A 19,983-nucleotide genomic window follows, 5' to 3' on the forward strand; every position below is an offset into this window, starting at 1 on the left:
ATACAGACTGAAATCCTGAGCACAGGCCGAAGAGAGGGGAAGAGACTGAAACCCAGAGCACTGGCTGAAGAACTGGTTGAGACTGAAATCCTGAGCACAGGCTGAAGAAAGGGATAGAGACTGAAACCCTGAACACAGGCTGAAGAGAGGTGTAGAGCCTGAAGCCCTGAGTACAGGCTGAAGGACAGGTTGAGAATGAAACCCTGAGCACAGGCTGAAGAGAGGGTTAGAGACTGAAACCCTGAGCACAGGCTGAAAAAAGAGGTAGAGAGTAAAATCCTGCACACAGGCTGAAGAGAGGGGTAGAGACTAAAAGCCTGAACACAGGCTGAATAGAGGGGTAGAGACTGAAGCCCTGACTATAGGCTGAAGGACGGGGTAGAGACTGAAACCCTGAGTACAGACTGAAGAACAGGTTGAGACTGAAACCCTGAGCACAGGCTGAAGAGATGGGTAGAGACTGAAACCCTGAGTAAAGGCTGAAGAGAAGGGTAGAGACTGACACCCCGAGCACAGGGTGAAGCAAGGGGTACAGACTGAAACCCTGAGCACAGGCTAAAAAAAGAGGTATTGACTAAAACCCTGAACAGAGGCTGAAGAGATGGGTAGAGACTGAAGCCCTGAGTATAGGCTGAAGGACGGGTTGAGCCTGAAACCCTGAGCACAGGCTGAAGAGAGGGGTAGAGACTGAAACCCTGAGCATAGGCTGGAGAATGGTTTGAGACTGAAACCCTGAGCACAGGCTGTAGAAAGGGGTTGAGGCAGAAACCTTAAGCACAGGCTGAAGAGAGGGGAAGAGACTGAAACCCAGAGCACCGGCTGAAGAACAGTTTGAGACTGAAACCCTGAGCACAGGCTGAAGAGAGGGGTAGAAAATGAAACCTTGAGCAAGGGCTGAAGAATGGGTTGAGACTGAGATCCTGAGCACAGGTTGAAGAAAGGGGTAGAGACTAAAAACCTGTACACAGGCTGAAGAGAAGGGTAGAGACTGAAGGCCTGAGTACAGGCTGAAGGACAGGTTGAGACTGAAACCCTGAGCACAGGCTGAAGAGATGGGTAGAGACTGAAACCCTGAGTACAGGCTGAAGAGAGGGATACAGACTGAAATCCTGAGCACAGGCCGAAGAGAGGGGAAGAGACTGAAACCCATAGCACTGGCTGAAGAATGGGTTAAGACTGAAATCCTGAGCACAGGCTGAAGAAAGGGATAGAGACTGAAACCCTGAACACAGGCTGAAGAGAGGGGTAGAGACTGAAGCCCTGAGTACAGACTGAAGAACAGGTTGAGACTGAAACCCTGAGCACAGGCTGAAGAGTTGGGTAGAGACTGAAACCCTGAGTACAGGCTGAAGAGAGGGATACAGACTGAAATCCTGAGCACAGGCCGAAGAGAGGGGAAGAGACTGAAACCCAGAGCACCAGCTGAAGAACGGGTTGAGACTGAAATCCTGACCACAGGCTGAAGAAAGGGATAGAGACTAAAATCCTGAACACAGGCTGAAGAGAGGGGTAGAGACTAAAAGCCTGAACACAAGCTGAAGAGAGGGGTAGAGACTGAAGCCCTGACTATAGGCTGGAGCTAAGGGTACAGACTGACACCCCGAGCACAGGGTGAAGCTAGGGGTACAGACTGAAACCCTGAGCACAGGCTAAAAAAAAGAGGTATTGACTAAAACCCTGAACACAGGCTGAAGAGAGGGGTAGAGACTGAAGCCTAAGTATAGGCTGAAGGACGGGTTGAGACTGAAACCCTGAGCACAGGCTGAAGAGAGGGGTAGAGACTGAAACCCTGATCACAGGCTGGAGAACGGTTTGAGACTGAAACCCTGAGCACAGGCTGAAGAAATGGGTAGAGTCTGAAACCCTGAGCACAGGCTGTAGAAAGGGGTTGAGGCAGAAACCTTAAGCATAGGCTGAAGAGAGGGGTAGAAACTGAAACCCAGAGCACAAGCTGAAGAAAGGGGTAGAGTCTGAAACACTGAGCACAGGCTGAAGAGAGGGGTAGAAAATGAAACCCTGAGCAAGGTCTGAAGAATGGGTTGAGACTGAGATCCTGAGCACAGGCTGAAGAAAGGGGTAGAGACTAAAAAGCCTGTACACAGGCTGAAGAGAGGGGTAGAGACTGAAGGCCTGAGTACAGGCTGAAGGACAGGTTGAGACTGAAACCCTGAGCACAGGCTGAAGAGAAGGTTAGAGACTGAAACCCTGAGCACAGGCTGAAGAAAGGGGTAGAGTCTGAAACCCTGAGCACAGGCTGAAGAAAGGGGTTGAGACTGAAACCCTGATCAAAAGGCTGAAGAGTGGGGTAGAGACTGAAACCCAGAGCACAGGCTGAAGTGAGGGGTAGAGACTGAAACCCTGAGGACAGGCTGAAGAAAGGGGTGGAGACTGAAACCCAGAGCACAGGCTGAAGAAAGGGGTAGAGACTGAAAACCTGAGTACAGACTGAAGAACAGGTTGAGACTGAAACCCTGAGCACAGGCTGAAGAAAGGGGTAGAGTCTGAAACCCTGAGCACAGGCTGAAGAAAGGGATTGAGACAGAAACTCAGAGCACAGGCTGAAAAGAGGGGTAGAGACTGAAACCCAGAGCACAGTCTGAAGAGAGGGGTAGAGACTGAAACCCAGAGCACAGGCTGAAGAGAGGGGTAAAGACTGAAACCCTGAGCACAGGCTGAAGAGAAGGGTAGAGACTGACACCCCAAGCACAGGGTGAAGAAAGGGTTAGAGACTGAAACCCTGAGCACAGGCTGAAAAAAGAGGTAGGGACTAAAATCCTGAACACAGGCTGAAGAGATGGGTAGAGACTAAAAGCCTGAACACAGGCTGAAGAGAGGGGTAGAGACTGAAGCCCTGACTATAGGCTGAAGGACGGGGTAGGGACTGAAACCCTGAGTACAGACTGAAGAACAGGTTTAGACTGAAAACCTGAGCACAGGCTGAAGAGATGGGTAGAGACTGAAACCCTGAGTAAAGGCTGAAGAGAAGGGTTGAGACTGACACCCCGAGCACAGGCTGAAGAAAGGGGTAGAGACTGAAACCCTGAACACAGGCTGAAGAAAGGGGTAGAGACTGAAACCCTGAGCACAGGCTGAAGAGAGGGGTAGAGACTGAAAACCTGAGTACAGACTGAAGAACAGGTTGCGACTAAAACCCCGAGCACAGGCTGAAGAGATGGATAAAGACTGAAACCCTGAGCACAGGCTGAAGAGAAGGGTAGAGACTGACACCCCGAGCACAGGGTGAAGAAAGGGGTACAGATTGAAACCCTGAGCACAGGCTGAAAAAAGAGGTAGAGACCAAAACCCTGAACACAGGCTGATGAGAGGGGTAGAGACTGAAGCCCTGATTGTAGGCTGAAGGACTGGTTGAGCCTGAAACCCTGAGCTCAGGCTGAAGAGAGGGTTAGAGTCTGAAACCCTGAGCGCAGGCTGAAGAGAGCGTTAGAGACTGAAACCCTGAGTACAGACCTAAGAACAGGTTGAGACTGAAACCCTGAGCACAGGCTGAAGAGATGGAGAGAGACTGAAACCCTGAGTACAGGCTGAAGAGAGGGATACAGACTGAAATCCTGAGCACAGGCCGAAGAGAGGGGAAGAGACTGAAACCCAGAGCACTGGCTGAAGAACAGGTTGAGACTGAAATCCTGAGCACAGGCTGAAGAAAGGGATAGAGACTGAAACCCTGAACACAGGCTGAAGAGAGGGGTAGAGCCTGAAGCCCTGAGAACAGGCTGAAGGACAGGTTGAGAATGAAACCCTGAGCACAGGCTGAAGAGAGGGTTAGAGACTGAAACCCTGAGCACAGGCTGAAAAAAGAGGTAGAGAGTAAAATCCTGCACACAGGCTGAAGAGAGGGGTAGAGACTTAAAGCCTGAACACAGGCTGAATAGAGGGGTAGAGACTGAAGCGCTGACTATAGGCTGAAGGACGGGGTAGAGACTGAAACCCTGAGTACAGACTGAAGAACAGGTTGAGACTGAAACCCTGAGCACAGGCTGAAGAGATGGGTAGAGACTGAAATCCTGAGTAAAGGCTGAAGAGAAGGGTAGAGACTGACACCCCGAGCACAGGGTGAAGCAAGGGGTACAGACTGAAACCCTGAGCACAGGCTAAAAAAAGAGGTATTGACTAAAACCCTGAACAGAGGCTGAAGAGATGGGTAGAGACTGAAGCCCTGAGTATAGGCTGAAGGACGGGTTGAGCCTGAAACCCTGAGCACAGGCTGAAGAGAGGGGTAGAGACTGAAACCCTGAGCATAGGCTGGAGAATGGTTTGAGACTGAAACCCTGAGCACAGGCTGTAGAAAGGGGTTGAGGCAGAAACCTTAAGCACAGGCTGAAGAGAGGGGAAGAGACTGAAACCCAGAGCACCGGCTGAAGAACAGTTTGAGACTGAAACCCTGAGCACAGGCTGAAGAGAGGGGTAGAAAATGAAACCTTGAGCAAGGGCTGAAGAATGGGTTGAGACTGAGATCCTGAGCACAGGTTGAAGAAAGGGGTAGAGACTAAAAACCTGTACACAGGCTGAAGAGAAGGGTAGAGACTGAAGGCCTGAGTACAGGCTGAAGGACAGGTTGAGACTGAAACCCTGAGCACAGGCTGAAGAGATGGGTAGAGACTGAAACCCTGAGTACAGGCTGAAGAGAGGGATACAGACTGAAATCCTGAGCACAGGCCGAAGAGAGGGGAAGAGACTGAAACCCATAGCACTGGCTGAAGAATGGGTTAAGACTGAAATCCTGAGCACAGGCTGAAGAAAGGGATAGAGACTGAAACCCTGAACACAGGCTGAAGAGAGGGGTAGAGACTGAAGCCCTGAGTACAGACTGAAGAACAGGTTGAGACTGAAACCCTGAGCACAGGCTGAAGAGTTGGGTAGAGACTGAAACCCTGAGTACAGGCTGAAGAGAGGGATACAGACTGAAATCCTGAGCACAGGCCGAAGAGAGGGGAAGAGACTGAAACCCAGAGCACCAGCTGAAGAACGGGTTGAGACTGAAATCCTGACCACAGGCTGAAGAAAGGGATAGAGACTAAAATCCTGAACACAGGCTGAAGAGAGGGGTAGAGACTAAAAGCCTGAACACAAGCTGAAGAGAGGGGTAGAGACTGAAGCCCTGACTATAGGCTGGAGCTAAGGGTACAGACTGACACCCCGAGCACAGGGTGAAGCTAGGGGTACAGACTGAAACCCTGAGCACAGGCTAAAAAAAAGAGGTATTGACTAAAACCCTGAACACAGGCTGAAGAGAGGGGTAGAGACTGAAGCCTAAGTATAGGCTGAAGGACGGGTTGAGACTGAAACCCTGAGCACAGACTGAAGAGAGGGGTAGAGACTGAAACCCTGATCACAGGCTGGAGAACGGTTTGAGACTGAAACCCTGAGCACAGGCTGAAGAAATGGGTAGAGTCTGAAACCCTGAGCACAGGCTGTAGAAAGGGGTTGAGGCAGAAACCTTAAGCATAGGCTGAAGAGAGGGGTAGAAACTGAAACCCAGAGCACAAGCTGAAGAAAGGGGTAGAGTCTGAAACACTGAGCACAGGCTGAAGAGAGGGGTAGAAAATGAAACCCTGAGCAAGGTCTGAAGAATGGGTTGAGACTGAGATCCTGAGCACAGGCTGAAGAAAGGGGTAGAGACTAAAAACCTGTACACAGGCTGAAGAGAGGGGTAGAGACTGAAGGCCTGAGTACAGGCTGAAGGACAGGTTGAGACTGAAACCCTGAGCACAGGCTGAAGAGAAGGTTAGAGACTGAAACCCTGAGCACAGGCTGAAGAAAGGGGTAGAGTCTGAAACCCTGAGCACAGGCTGAAGAAAGGGGTTGAGACTGAAACCCTGATCAAAAGGCTGAAGAGTGGGGTAGAGACTGAAACCCAGAGCACAGGCTGAAGTGAGGGGTAGAGACTGAAACCCTGAGGACAGGCTGAAGAAAGGGGTGGAGACTGAAACCCAGAGCACAGGCTGAAGAAAGGGGTAGAGACTGAAAACCTGAGTACAGACTGAAGAACAGGTTGAGACTGAAACCCTGAGCACAGGCTGAAGAAAGGGGTAGAGTCTGAAACCCTGAGCACAGGCTGAAGAAAGGGATTGAGACAGAAACCCAGAGCACAGGCTGAAGAGAGGGGTAGAGACTGAAACCCTGAACACAGGCTGAAGAAAGGGGTAGAGACTGAAACACTGAGAACAGGCTGAAGAAAGGTGGAGAGACTGAAAACCTGAGTACAGACTGAAGAACAGGTTGAGACTGAAACCCTGAGCACAGGCTGAAGAATGGGGTAGAGTCTGAAACCCTGAGCACAGGCTGAAGAAAGGTATTGAGACAGAAACTCAGAGCACAGGCTGAAAAGAGGGGTAGAGACTGAAACCCAGAGCACAGTCTGAAGAGAGGGGTAGAGACTGAAACCCAGAGCACAGGCTGAAGAGAGGGGTAAAGACTGAAACCCTGAGCACAGGCTGAAGAGAAGGGTAGAGACTGACACCCCAAGCACAGGGTGAAGAAAGGGTTAGAGACTGAAACCCTGAGCACAGGCTGAAAAAAGAGGTAGGGACTAAAATCCTGAACACAGGCTGAAGAGATGGGTAGAGACTAAAAGCCTGAACACAGGCTGAAGAGAGGGGTAGAGACTGAAGCCCTGACTATAGGCTGAAGGACGGGGTAGGGACTGAAACCCTGAGTACAGACTGAAGAACAGGTTTAGACTGAAAACCTGAGCACAGGCTGAAGAGATGGGTAGAGACTGAAACCCTGAGTAAAGGCTGAAGAGAAGGGTTGAGACTGACACCCCGAGCACAGGCTGAAGAAAGGGGTAGAGACTGAAACCCTGAACACAGGCTGAAGAAAGGGGTAGAGACTGAAACCCTGAGCACAGGCTGAAGAGAGGGGTAGAGACTGAAAACCTGAGTACAGACTGAAGAACAGGTTGCGACTAAAACCCCGAGCACAGGCTGAAGAGATGGATAAAGACTGAAACCCTGAGCACAGGCTGAAGAGAAGGGTAGAGACTGACACCCCGAGCACAGGGTGAAGAAAGGGGTACAGAGTGAAACCCTGAGCACAGGCTGAAAAAAGAGGTAGAGACCAAAACCCTGAACACAGGCTGATGAGAGGGGTAGAGACTGAAGCCCTGATTGTAGGCTGAAGGACTGGTTGAGCCTGAAACCCTGAGCTCAGGCTGAAGAGAGGGTTAGAGTCTGAAACCCTGAGCGCAGGCTGAAGAGAGGGGTAGAGACTGAAACCCTGAGTACAGACTGAAGAACAGGTTGAGACTGAAACCCTGAGCACAGGCTGAAGCGATGGCTAGAGACTGAAACCCTGAGTACAGGCTGAAGAGAGGGATACAGACAAATCCTGAGCACAGGCCGAAGAGATGGGAAGAGACTGAAACCCAGAGCACCGGCTGAAGAACGGGTTGAGACTGAAACCCTGAGCACAGGCTGAAGAGAGGGGTTGAGAATGAAACCCTGAGCACGGGCTGAAGAACGGGTTGAGACTGAAATCCTGAGTACAGGCTGAAGGACAGGTTGAGAATGAAACCCTGAGCACAGGCTGAAGAGAGGGTTAGAGACTGAAACCCTGAGCACAGGCTGAAAAAAGAGGTAGAGAGTAAAATCCTGCACACAGGCTGAAGAGAGGGGTAGAGACTAAAAGCCTGAACACAAGCTGAAGAAAGGGATTGAGACAGAAACCCAGAGCACAGGCTGAAGAGAGGGGTAGAGACTGAAACCCAGAGCACAGGCTGAAGAGAGGGGTAGAGACTGAATCCCAGAGCACAGGCTGAAGAGAGGGGTAAAGACTGAAACCCTGAGCACAGGCTGAAGAGAAGGGTAGAGACTAAAAGCCTGAACACAGGCTGAAGAGAGGGGTAGGGACTGAAGCCCTGACTATAGGCTGAAGGACGGGGTAGAGACTGAAACCCTGAGTACAGACTGAAGAACAGGTTGAGACTGAAACCCTGAGCACAGGCTGAATAGATGGGAAGAGACTGAAACCCTGAGTAAAGGCTGAAGAGAAGGGTAGAGACTGACACCCCGAGCACAGCGTGAAGAAAGGGGTACAGACTGAAACCCTGAGCACAGGCTAAAAAAAGAGGTATTGACTAAAACCCTGAACACAGGCTGAAGAGAGGGGTAGAGACTGAAGCCCTGAGTATAGGCTGAAGGACGGGTTGAGCCTGAAACCCTGAGCACAGGCTGAAGAACGGTTTGAGACTGAAACTCTGAGCACAGGCTGAAGAAAGGGGTTGAGTCTGAAAGCCTGAGCACAGGCTGTAGAAAGGGGTTGAGGCAGAAACCTTAAGCAAAGGCTGAAGAGAGGGGAAGAGACTGAAACCCAGAGAACCGTCTGAAGAACAGGTTGAGACTGAAACCCTGAGCACAGGCTGAAGAGAGGGGTAGAGAATGAAACCCTGAGCAAGGGCTGAAGAATGGGTTGAGACTGAGATCCTGAGCACAGGCTGAAGAAAGGGGCAGAGACTAAAAACCTGTACACAGGCTGAAGAGAGGGTTAGTGACTGAAGGCCTGAGTACAGGCTGAAGGACAGTTTGAGACTGAAACCCTGAACACAGGCTGAAGAGAAGGGTAGAGACTGAAGGCCTGAGTACAGGCTGAAGGACAGGTTGAGACTGAAACCCTGAGCACAGGCTGAAGAGATGGGTAGAGACTGAAACCCTGAGTACAGGCTGAAGAGAGGGATACAGACTGAAATCCTGAGCACAGGCCGAAGAGAGGGGAAGAGACTGAAACCCATAGCACTGGCTGAAGAATGGGTTAAGACTGAAATCCTGAGCACAGGCTGAAGAAAGGGATAGAGACTGAAACCCTGAACACAGGCTGAAGAGAGGGGTAGAGACTGAAGCCCTGAGTACAGACTGAAGAACAGGTTGAGACTGAAACCCTGAGCACAGGCTGAAGAGTTGGGTAGAGACTGAAACCCTGAGTACAGGCTGAAGAGAGGGATACAGACTGAAATCCTGAGCACAGGCCGAAGAGAGGGGAAGAGACTGAAACCCAGAGCACCAGCTGAAGAACGGGTTGAGACTGAAATCCTGACCACAGGCTGAAGAAAGGGATAGAGACTAAAATCCTGAACACAGGCTGAACAGAGGGGTAGAGACTAAAAGCCTGAACACAAGCTGAAGAGAGGGGTAGAGACTGAAGCCCTGACTATAGGCTGGAGCTAAGGGTACAGACTGACACCCCGAGCACAGGGTGAAGCTAGGGGTACAGACTGAAACCCTGAGTACAGGCTAAAAAAAAGAGGTATTGACTAAAACCCTGAACACAGGCTGAAGAGAGGGGTAGAGACTGAAGCCCTAAGTATAGCCTGAAGAACAGGTTGAGACTGAAACCCTGAGCACAGGCTGAAGAGATGGGTAGAGACTGAAACCCTGAGTAAAGGCTGAAGAGAAGGGTAGAGACTGACACCCCGAGCACAGGGTGAAGCAAGGGGTACAGACTGAAACCCTGAGCACAGGCTAAAAAAAGAGGTATTGACTAACACCCTGAACACAGGCTGAAGAGATGGGTAGAGACTGAAGCTCTGAGTATAGGCTGAAGGACGGGTTGAGCCTGAAACCCTGAGCACAGGCTGAAGAGAGGGGTAGAAAATGAAACCCTGAGCAAGGTCTGAAGAATGGGTTGAGACTGAGATCCTGAGCACAGGCTGAAGAAAGGGGTAGAGACTAAAAACCTGTACACAGGCTGAAGAGAGGGGTAGAGACTGAAGGCCTGAGTACAGGCTGAAGGACAGGTTGAGACTGAAACCCTGAGCACAGGCTGAAGAGAAGGTTAGAGACTGAAACCCTGAGCACAGGCTGAAGAAAGGGGTAGAGTCTGAAACCCTGAGCACAGGCTGAAGGAAGGGGTTGAGACTGAAACCCTGATCAAAAGGCTGAAGAGTGGGGTAGAGACTGAAATCCAGAGCACAGGCTGAAGTGAGGGGTAGAGACTGAAACCCTGAGGACAGGCTGAAGAAAGGGGTGGAGACTGAAACCCAGAGCACAGGCTGAAGAAAGGGGTAGAGACAGAAACCCTGAACACAGGCTGAACAAAGGGGTAGAGACTGAAAACCTGAGTACAGACTGAAGAACAGGTTGAGACTGAAACCCTGAGCACAGGCTGAAGAAAGGGGTAGAGTCTGAAACCCTGAGCACAGGCTGAAGAAAGGGATTGAGACAGAAACCCAGAGCACAGGCTGAAGAGAGGGGTAGAGACTGAAACCCTGAACACAGGCTGAAGAAAGGGGTAGAGACTGAAACACTGAGAACAGGCTGAAGTAAGGTGGAGAGACTGAAAACCTGAGTACAGACTGAAGAACAGGTTGAGACTGAAACCCTGAGCACAGGCTGAAGAATGGGGTAGAGTCTGAAACCCTGAGCACAGGCTGAAGAATGGTATTGAGACAGAAACCCAGAGCACAGGCTGAAAAGAGGGGTAGAGACTGAAACCCAGAGCACAGTCTGAAGAGAGGGGTAGAGACTGAAACCCAGAGCACAGGCTGAAGAGAGGGGTAAAGACTGAAACCCTGAGCACAGGCTGAAGAGAAGGGTAGAGACTGACACCCCAAGCACAGGGTGAAGAAAGTGTTAGAGACTGAAACCCTGAGCACAGGCTGAAAAAAGAGGTAGGGACTAAAACCTGAACACAGGCTGAAGAGATGGGTAGAGACTAAAAGCCTGAACACAGGCTGAAGAGAGGGGTAGAGACTGAAGCCCTGACTATAGGCTGAAGGACGGGGTAGAGACTGAAACCCTGAGTACAGACTGAAGAACAGGTTTAGACTGAAAACCTGAGCACAGGCTGAAGAGATGGGTAGAGACTGAAACCCTGAGTAAAGGCTGAAGAGAAGGGTTGAGACTGACACCCCGAGCACAGGCTGAAGAAAGGGGTAAAGACTGAAACCCTGAACACAGGCTGAAGAAAGGGGTAGAGACTGAAACCCTGAGCACAGGCTGAAGAGAGGGGTAGAGACTGAAAACCTGAGTACAGACTGAAGAACAGGTTGCGACTAAAACCCCGAGCACAGGCTGAAGAGATGGATAAAGACTGAAACCCTGAGCACAGGCTGAAGAGAAGGGTAGAGACTGACACCCCGAGCACAGGGTGAAGAAAGGGGTACAGAGTGAAACCCTGAGCGCAGGCTGAAAAAAGAGGTAGAGACCAAAACCCTGAACACAGGCTGATGAGAGTGGTAGAGACTGAAGCCCTTATTGTAGGCTGAAGGACTGGTTGAGCCTGAAACCCTGAGCTCAGGCAGAAGAGAGGGTTAGAGTCTGAAACCCTGAGCGCAGGCTGAAGAGAGGGGTAGAGACTGAAACCCTGAGTACAGACTGAAGAACAGGTTGAGACTGAAACCCTGAGCACAGGCTGAAGCGATGGCTAGAGACTGAAACCCTGAGTACAGGCTGAAGAGAGGGATACAGACAAATCCTGAGCACAGGCCGAAGAGATGGGAAGAGACTGAAACCCAGAGCACCGGCTGAAGAACGGGTTGAGACTGAAACCCTGAGCACAGGCTGAAGAGAGGGGTTGAGAATGAAACCCTGAGCACGGGCTGAAGAACGGGTTGAGACTGAAATCCTGAGCACAGGCTGAAGAAAGGGATAGAGACTGAAACCTGAACACAGGCTGAAGAGAGGGGTAGAGACTGAAGCCCTGAGTACAGGCTGAAGGACAGGTTGAGACTGAAACCCTGAGCACAGGCTGAAGAGAGGGTTAGAGACTGAAACCCTGAGCACAAGCTGAAGAAAGGGATTGAGACAGAAACCCAGAGCACAGGCTGAAGAGAGGGGTAGAGACTGAAACCCAGAGCACAGGCTGAAGAGAGGGGTAGAGACTGAATCCCAGAGCACAGGCTGAAGAGAGGGGTAAAGACTGAAACCCTGAGCACAGGCTGAAGAGAAGGGTAGAGACTAAAAGCCTGAACACAGGCTGAAGAGAGGGGTAGGGACTGAAGCCCTGACTATAGGCTGAAGGATGGGGTAGAGACTGAAACCCTGAGTACAGACTGAAGAACAGGTTGAGACTGAAACCCTGAGCACAGGCTGAATAGATGGGAAGAGACTGAAACCCTGAGTAAAGGCTGAAGAGAAGGGTAGAGACTGACACCCCGAGCACAGCGTGAAGAAAGGGGTACAGACTGAAACCCTGAGCACAGGCTAAAAAAAGAGGTATTGACTAAAACCCTGAACACAGGCTGAAGAGAGGGGTAGAGACTGAAGCCCTGAGTATAGGCTGAAGGACGGGTTGAGCCTGAAACCCTGAGCACAGGCTGAAGAGAGGGGTAGAGACTGAAACCCTGAGCACAGGCTGAAGAACGGTTTGAGACTGAAACTCTGAGCACAGGCTGAAGAAAGGGGTTGAGTGTGAAAGCCTGAGCACAGGCTGTAGAAAGGGGTTGAGGCAGAAACCTTAAGCAAAGGCTGAAGAGAGGGGAAGAGACTGAAACCCAGAGAACCGTCTGAAGAACAGGTTGAGACTGAAACCCTGAGCACAGGCTGAAGAGAGGGGTAGAGAATGAAACCCTGAGCAAGGGCTGAAGAATGGGTTGAGACTGAGATCCTGAGCACAGGCTGAAGAAAGGGGCAGAGACTAAAAACCTGTACACAGGCTGAAGAGAGGGTTAGAGACTGAAGGCCTGAGTACAGGCTGAAGGACAGTTTGAGACTGAAACACTGAGCACAGGCTGAAGAGAGGGTTAGAGACTGAAACCCTGAGCACAGGCTGAAGAAAGGGGTAGAGTCTGAAACCCTGAGCACAGGCTGAAGAAAGGGATTGAGACAGAAACCCAGAGCATAGGCTGAAGAGAGGGGTAGAGACTGAAACCCAGAGCACAGGCTGTAGAGAGGGGTAAAGACTGAAACCCTGAGCACAGGCTGAAGAGAAGGGTAGAGACTGTCACACCGAGCTCAGGTAAAGAAAGGGTTAGAGACTGAATCCCTGATCACGGGCTGAAAAAAGAGGTAGAGACTAAAATCCTGAACACAGGCTGAAGCTAGTGGTAGAGACTAAAAGCCGGAACACAGGCTGAAGAGAGGGGTAGAGACTGAAGCCCTGACTATAGGCTGAAGGACGGGGTAGAGACTGAAACCCTGAGTACAGGCTGAAGAACATGTTGAGACTGAAACCCTTAGCACAGGCTGAAGAAAGGGGTAGAGACTGAAACCCTGAGCACAGGCTGAAGAAAGGGGTTGAGACTGAAACCCTGAGCACAGGCTGAAGAGTAGGGTAGAGACTGAAACCCTGATCGCAGGCTGAAGAGAGGGGTAGAGACTGAAACCCTGAAGAAAGACTGAAGAGAAGGGTAGAGACTGACACCCCGAGCACAGGGTGAAGAAAGGGGTACAGACTGAAACCCTGAGCACAGGCTGAAGAGAGGGGTAGAGACTGAAACCCTGAGCAAAGGCTGGAGAACTGTTTGAGACTGAAACCCTGAGCACAGGCTGAAAAACAGGTTGAGACTGAAACCCTGAGCACAGGCTGAAGAGAGTGGTAGAGAATGAAACCCTGAGCAAGGGCTGAAGAATGGGCTGAGACTGAGATCCTGAGCACAGGCTGAAGAAAGGGGTAGAGACTAAAAACCTGTACACAGGCTGAAGAGAGGGGTAGAGACTGAAGGTCTGAGTACAGGCTGAAGGACAGGTTGAGACTGAAACCCTGAGCACAGGCTGAAGAAAGGGGTAGATTCTGAAAACCTGAGCACAGGCTGAAGAAAGGGGTTGAGTTTGAAACCCTGAGCACAGGCTGAAGAGTAGGGGTAGAGACTGACACCCCGAGCACTGGGTGAAGAAAGGGGTACAGACTGAAACCCTGAGCACAGGCTGAAAACAGAGGTAGAGACTAAAACCCTGAACAAAGGCTGAAGAGAGGGGTAGAGACTGAAGCCCTGAGTATAGGCTGAAGGACTGGTTGAGCCTGAAACCCTGAGCTCAGGCTGAAGAGAGGCTTAGAGACTGAAACCCTGAACGCTGGCTGAAGAGAGGGGTAGAGACTGAAGCCCTGAGTACAGACTGAAGAACAGGTTGAGACTGAAACCCTGAGCACAGGCTGAAGAGTTGGGTAGAGACTGAAACCCTGAGTACAGGCTGAAGAGAGGGATACAGCCAATTCTGAAAACCTGAGCACAGGCTGATGAAGAGGGTTGAGTTTGAAACCCTGAGCACAGGCTGAAGAGTAGGGTAGAGACTGACACCCCGAGCACTGGGTGAAGAAAGGGGTACAGACTGAAACCCTGAGCACAGGCTTGAAAACAGAGGTAGAGACCTAAACCCTGAACAAAGGCTGAAGAGAGGGGTAGAGACTGAAGCCCTGAGTATAGGCTGAAGGACTGGTTGAGCCTGAAACCCTGAGCTCAGGCTGAAGAGAGGCTTAGAGACTGAAACCCTGAACGCTGGCTGAAGAGAGGGGTAGAGACTGAAGCCCTGAGTACAGACTGAAGAACAGGTTGAGACTGAAACCCTGAGCACAGGCTGAAGAGTTGGGTAGAGACTGAAACCCTGAGTACAGCTGAAGAGAGGGATACAGACTGAAATCCTGAGCACAGGCCGAAGAGAGGGGAAGAGACTGAAACCCAGAGCACCAGCTGAAGAACGGGTTGAGACTGAAATCCTGACCACAGGCTGAAGAAAGGGATAGAGACTAAAATCCTGAACACAGGCTGAAGAGAGGGGTAGAGACTAAAAGCCTGAACACAAGCTGAAGAGAGGGGTAGAGACTGAAGCCCTGACTATAGGCTGGAGCTAAGGGTACAGACTGACACCCCGAGCACAGGGTGAAGCTAGGGGTACAGACTGAAACCCTGAGCACAGGCTAAAAAAAAGAGGTATTGACTAAAACCCTGAACACAGGCTGAAGAGAGGGGTAGAGACTGAAGCCTAAGTATAGGCTGAAGGACGGGTTGAGACTGAAACCCTGAGCACAGGCTGAAGAGAGGGGTAGAGACTGAAACCCTGATCACAGGCTGGAGAACGGTTTGAGACTGAAACCCTGAGCACAGGCTGAAGAAATGGGTAGAGTCTGAAACCCTGAGCACAGGCTGTAGAAAGGGGTTGAGGCAGAAACCTTAAGCATAGGCTGAAGAGAGGGGTAGAAACTGAAACCCAGAGCACAAGCTGAAGAAAGGGGTAGAGTCTGAAACACTGAGCACAGGCTGAAGAGAGGGGTAGAAAATGAAACCCTGAGCAAGGTCTGAAGAATGGGTTGAGACTGAGATCCTGAGCACAGGCTGAAGAAAGGGGTAGAGACTAAAAACCTGTACACAGGCTGAAGAGAGGGCTAGAGACTGAAGGCCTGAGTACAGGCTGAAGGACAGGTTGAGACTGAAACCCTGAGCACAGGCTGAAGAGAAGGTTAGAGACTGAAACCCTGAGCACAGGCTGAAGAAAGGGGTAGAGTCTGAAACCCTGAGCACAGGCTGAAGAAAGGGGTTGAGACTGAAACCCTGATCAAAAGGCTGAAGAGTGGGGTAGAGACTGAAACCCAGAGCACAGGCTGAAGTGAGGGGTAGAGACTGAAACCCTGAGGACAGGCTGAAGAAAGGGGTGGAGACTGAAACCCAGAGCACAGGCTGAAGAAAGGGGTAGAGACTGAAAACCTGAGTACAGACTGAAGAACAGGTTGAGACTGAAACCCTGAGCACAGGCTGAAGAAAGGGGTAGAGTCTGAAACCCTGAGCACAGGCTGAAGAAAGGGATTGAGACAGAAACCCAGAGCACAGGCTGAAGAGAGGGGTAGAGACTGAAACCCTGAACACAGGCTGAAGAAAGGGGTAGAGACTGAAACACTGAGAACAGGCTGAAGAAAGGTGGAGAGACTGAAAACCTGAGTACAGACTGAAGAACAGGTTGAGACTGAAACCCTGAGCACAGGCTGAAGAATGGGGTAGAGTCTGAAACCCTGAGCACAGGCTGAAGAAAGGTATTGAGACAGAAACTCAGAGCACAGGCTGAAAAGAGGGGTAGAGACTGAAACCCAGAGCACAGTCTGAAGAGAGGGGTAGAGACTGAAACCCAGAGCACAGGCTGAAGAGAGGGGTAAAGACTGAAACCCTGAGCACAGGCTGAAGAGAAGGGTAGAGACTGACACCCCAAGCACAGGGTGAAGAAAGGGTTAGAGACTGAAACCCTGAGCACAGGCTGAAAAAAGAGGTAGGGACTAAAATCCTGAACACAGGCTGAAGAGATGGGTAGAGACTAAAAGCCTGAACACAGGCTGAAGAGAGGGGTAGAGACTGAAGCCCTGACTATAGGCTGAAGGACGGGGTAGGGACTGAAACCCTGAGTACAGACTGAAGAACAGGTTTAGACTGAAAACCTGAGCACAGGCTGAAGAGATGGGTAGAGACTGAAACCCTGAGTAAAGGCTGAAGAGAAGGGTTGAGACTGACACCCCGAGCACAGGCTGAAGAAAGGGGTAGAGACTGAAACCCTGAACACAGGCTGAAGAAAGGGGTAGAGACTGAAACCCTGAGCACAGGCTGAAGAGAGGGGTAGAGACTGAAAACCTGAGTACAGACTGAAGAACAGGTTGCGACTAAAACCCCGAGCACAGGCTGAAGAGATGGATAAAGACTGAAACCCTGAGCACAGGCTGAAGAGAAGGGTAGAGACTGACACCCCGAGCACAGGGTGAAGAAAGGGGTACAGAGTGAAACCCTGAGCACAGGCTGAAAAAAGAGGTAGAGACCAAAACCCTGAACACAGGCTGATGAGAGGGGTAGAGACTGAAGCCCTGATTGTAGGCTGAAGGACTGGTTGAGCCTGAAACCCTGAGCTCAGGCTGAAGAGAGGGTTAGAGTCTGAAACCCTGAGCGCAGGCTGAAGAGAGGGGTAGAGACTGAAACCCTGAGTACAGACTGAAGAACAGGTTGAGACTGAAACCCTGAGCACAGGCTGAAGCGATGGCTAGAGACTGAAACCCTGAGTACAGGCTGAAGAGAGGGATACAGACAAATCCTGAGCACAGGCCGAAGAGATGGGAAGAGACTGAAACCCAGAGCACCGGCTGAAGAACGGGTTGAGACTGAAACCCTGAGCACAGGCTGAAGAGAGGGGTTGAGAATGAAACCCTGAGCACGGGCTGAAGAACGGGTTGAGACTGAAATCCTGAGTACAGGCTGAAGGACAGGTTGAGAATGAAACCCTGAGCACAGGCTGAAGAGAGGGTTAGAGACTGAAACCCTGAGCACAGGCTGAAAAAAGAGGTAGAGAGTAAAATCCTGCACACAGGCTGAAGAGAGGGGTAGAGACTAAAAGCCTGAACACAAGCTGAAGAAAGGGATTGAGACAGAAACCCAGAGCACAGGCTGAAGAGAGGGGTAGAGACTGAAACCCAGAGCACAGGCTGAAGAGAGGGGTAGAGACTGAATCCCAGAGCACAGGCTGAAGAGAGGGGTAAAGACTGAAACCCTGAGCACAGGCTGAAGAGAAGGGTAGAGACTAAAAGCCTGAACACAGGCTGAAGAGAGGGGTAGGGACTGAAGCCCTGACTATAGGCTGAAGGACGGGGTAGAGACTGAAACCCTGAGTACAGACTGAAGAACAGGTTGAGACTGAAACCCTGAGCACAGGCTGAATAGATGGGAAGAGACTGAAACCCTGAGTAAAGGCTGAAGAGAAGGGTAGAGACTGACACCCCGAGCACAGCGTGAAGAAAGGGGTACAGACTGAAACCCTGAGCACAGGCTAAAAAAAGAGGTATTGACTAAAACCCTGAACACAGGCTGAAGAGAGGGGTAGAGACTGAAGCCCTGAGTATAGGCTGAAGGACGGGTTGAGCCTGAAACCCTGAGCACAGGCTGAAGAACGGTTTGAGACTGAAACTCTGAGCACAGGCTGAAGAAAGGGGTTGAGTCTGAAAGCCTGAGCACAGGCTGTAGAAAGGGGTTGAGGCAGAAACCTTAAGCAAAGGCTGAAGAGAGGGGAAGAGACTGAAACCCAGAGAACCGTCTGAAGAACAGGTTGAGACTGAAACCCTGAGCACAGGCTGAAGAGAGGGGTAGAGAATGAAACCCTGAGCAAGGGCTGAAGAATGGGTTGAGACTGAGATCCTGAGCACAGGCTGAAGAAAGGGGCAGAGACTAAAAACCTGTACACAGGCTGAAGAGAGGGTTAGTGACTGAAGGCCTGAGTACAGGCTGAAGGACAGTTTGAGACTGAAACCCTGAACACAGGCTGAAGAGAAGGGTAGAGACTGAAGGCCTGAGTACAGGCTGAAGGACAGGTTGAGACTGAAACCCTGAGCACAGGCTGAAGAGATGGGTAGAGACTGAAACCCTGAGTACAGGCTGAAGAGAGGGATACAGACTGAAATCCTGAGCACAGGCCGAAGAGAGGGGAAGAGACTGAAACCCATAGCACTGGCTGAAGAATGGGTTAAGACTGAAATCCTGAGCACAGGCTGAAGAAAGGGATAGAGACTGAAACCCTGAACACAGGCTGAAGAGAGGGGTAGAGACTGAAGCCCTGAGTACAGACTGAAGAACAGGTTGAGACTGAAACCCTGAGCACAGGCTGAAGAGTTGGGTAGAGACTGAAACCCTGAGTACAGGCTGAAGAGAGGGATACAGACTGAAATCCTGAGCACAGGCCGAAGAGAGGGGAAGAGACTGAAACCCAGAGCACCAGCTGAAGAACGGGTTGAGACTGAAATCCTGACCACAGGCTGAAGAAAGGGATAGAGACTAAAATCCTGAACACAGGCTGAACAGAGGGGTAGAGACTAAAAGCCTGAACACAAGCTGAAGAGAGGGGTAGAGACTGAAGCCCTGACTATAGGCTGGAGCTAAGGGTACAGACTGACACCCCGAGCACAGGGTGAAGCTAGGGGTACAGACTGAAACCCTGAGTACAGGCTAAAAAAAAGAGGTATTGACTAAAACCCTGAACACAGGCTGAAGAGAGGGGTAGAGACTGAAGCCCTAAGTATAGCCTGAAGAACAGGTTGAGACTGAAACCCTGAGCACAGGCTGAAGAGATGGGTAGAGACTGAAACCCTGAGTAAAGGCTGAAGAGAAGGGTAGAGACTGACACCCCGAGCACAGGGTGAAGCAAGGGGTACAGACTGAAACCCTGAGCACAGGCTAAAAAAAGAGGTATTGACTAACACCCTGAACACAGGCTGAAGAGATGGGTAGAGACTGAAGCTCTGAGTATAGGCTGAAGGACGGGTTGAGCCTGAAACCCTGAGCACAGGCTGAAGAGAGGGGTAGAAAATGAAACCCTGAGCAAGGTCTGAAGAATGGGTTGAGACTGAGATCCTGAGCACAGGCTGAAGAAAGGGGTAGAGACTAAAAACCTGTACACAGGCTGAAGAGAGGGGTAGAGACTGAAGGCCTGAGTACAGGCTGAAGGACAGGTTGAGACTGAAACCCTGAGCACAGGCTGAAGAGAAGGTTAGAGACTGAAACCCTGAGCACAGGCTGAAGAAAGGGGTAGAGTCTGAAACCCTGAGCACAGGCTGAAGAAAGGGGTTGAGACTGAAACCCTGATCAAAAGGCTGAAGAGTGGGGTAGAGACTGAAATCCAGAGCACAGGCTGAAGTGAGGGGTAGAGACTGAAACCCTGAGGACAGGCTGAAGAAAGGGGTGGAGACTGAAACCCAGAGCACAGGCTGAAGAAAGGGGTAGAGACAGAAACCCTGAACACAGGCTGAACAAAGGGGTAGAGACTGAAAACCTGAGTACAGACTGAAGAACAGGTTGAGACTGAAACCCTGAGCACAGGCTGAAGAAAGGGGTAGAGTCTGAAACCCTGAGCACAGGCTGAAGAAAGGGATTGAGACAGAAACCCAGAGCACAGGCTGAAGAGAGGGGTAGAGACTGAAACCCTGAACACAGGCTGAAGAAAGGGGTAGAGACTGAAACACTGAGAACAGGCTGAAGTAAGGTGGAGAGACTGAAAACCTGAGTACAGACTGAAGAACAGGTTGAGACTGAAACCCTGAGCACAGGCTGAAGAATGGGGTAGAGTCTGAAACCCTGAGCACAGG

This window comes from Carcharodon carcharias, chromosome 11, assembly GCF_017639515.1.
Source record: "Carcharodon carcharias isolate sCarCar2 chromosome 11, sCarCar2.pri, whole genome shotgun sequence".
Taxonomy (NCBI): Eukaryota; Metazoa; Chordata; class Chondrichthyes; order Lamniformes; family Lamnidae; genus Carcharodon; species Carcharodon carcharias.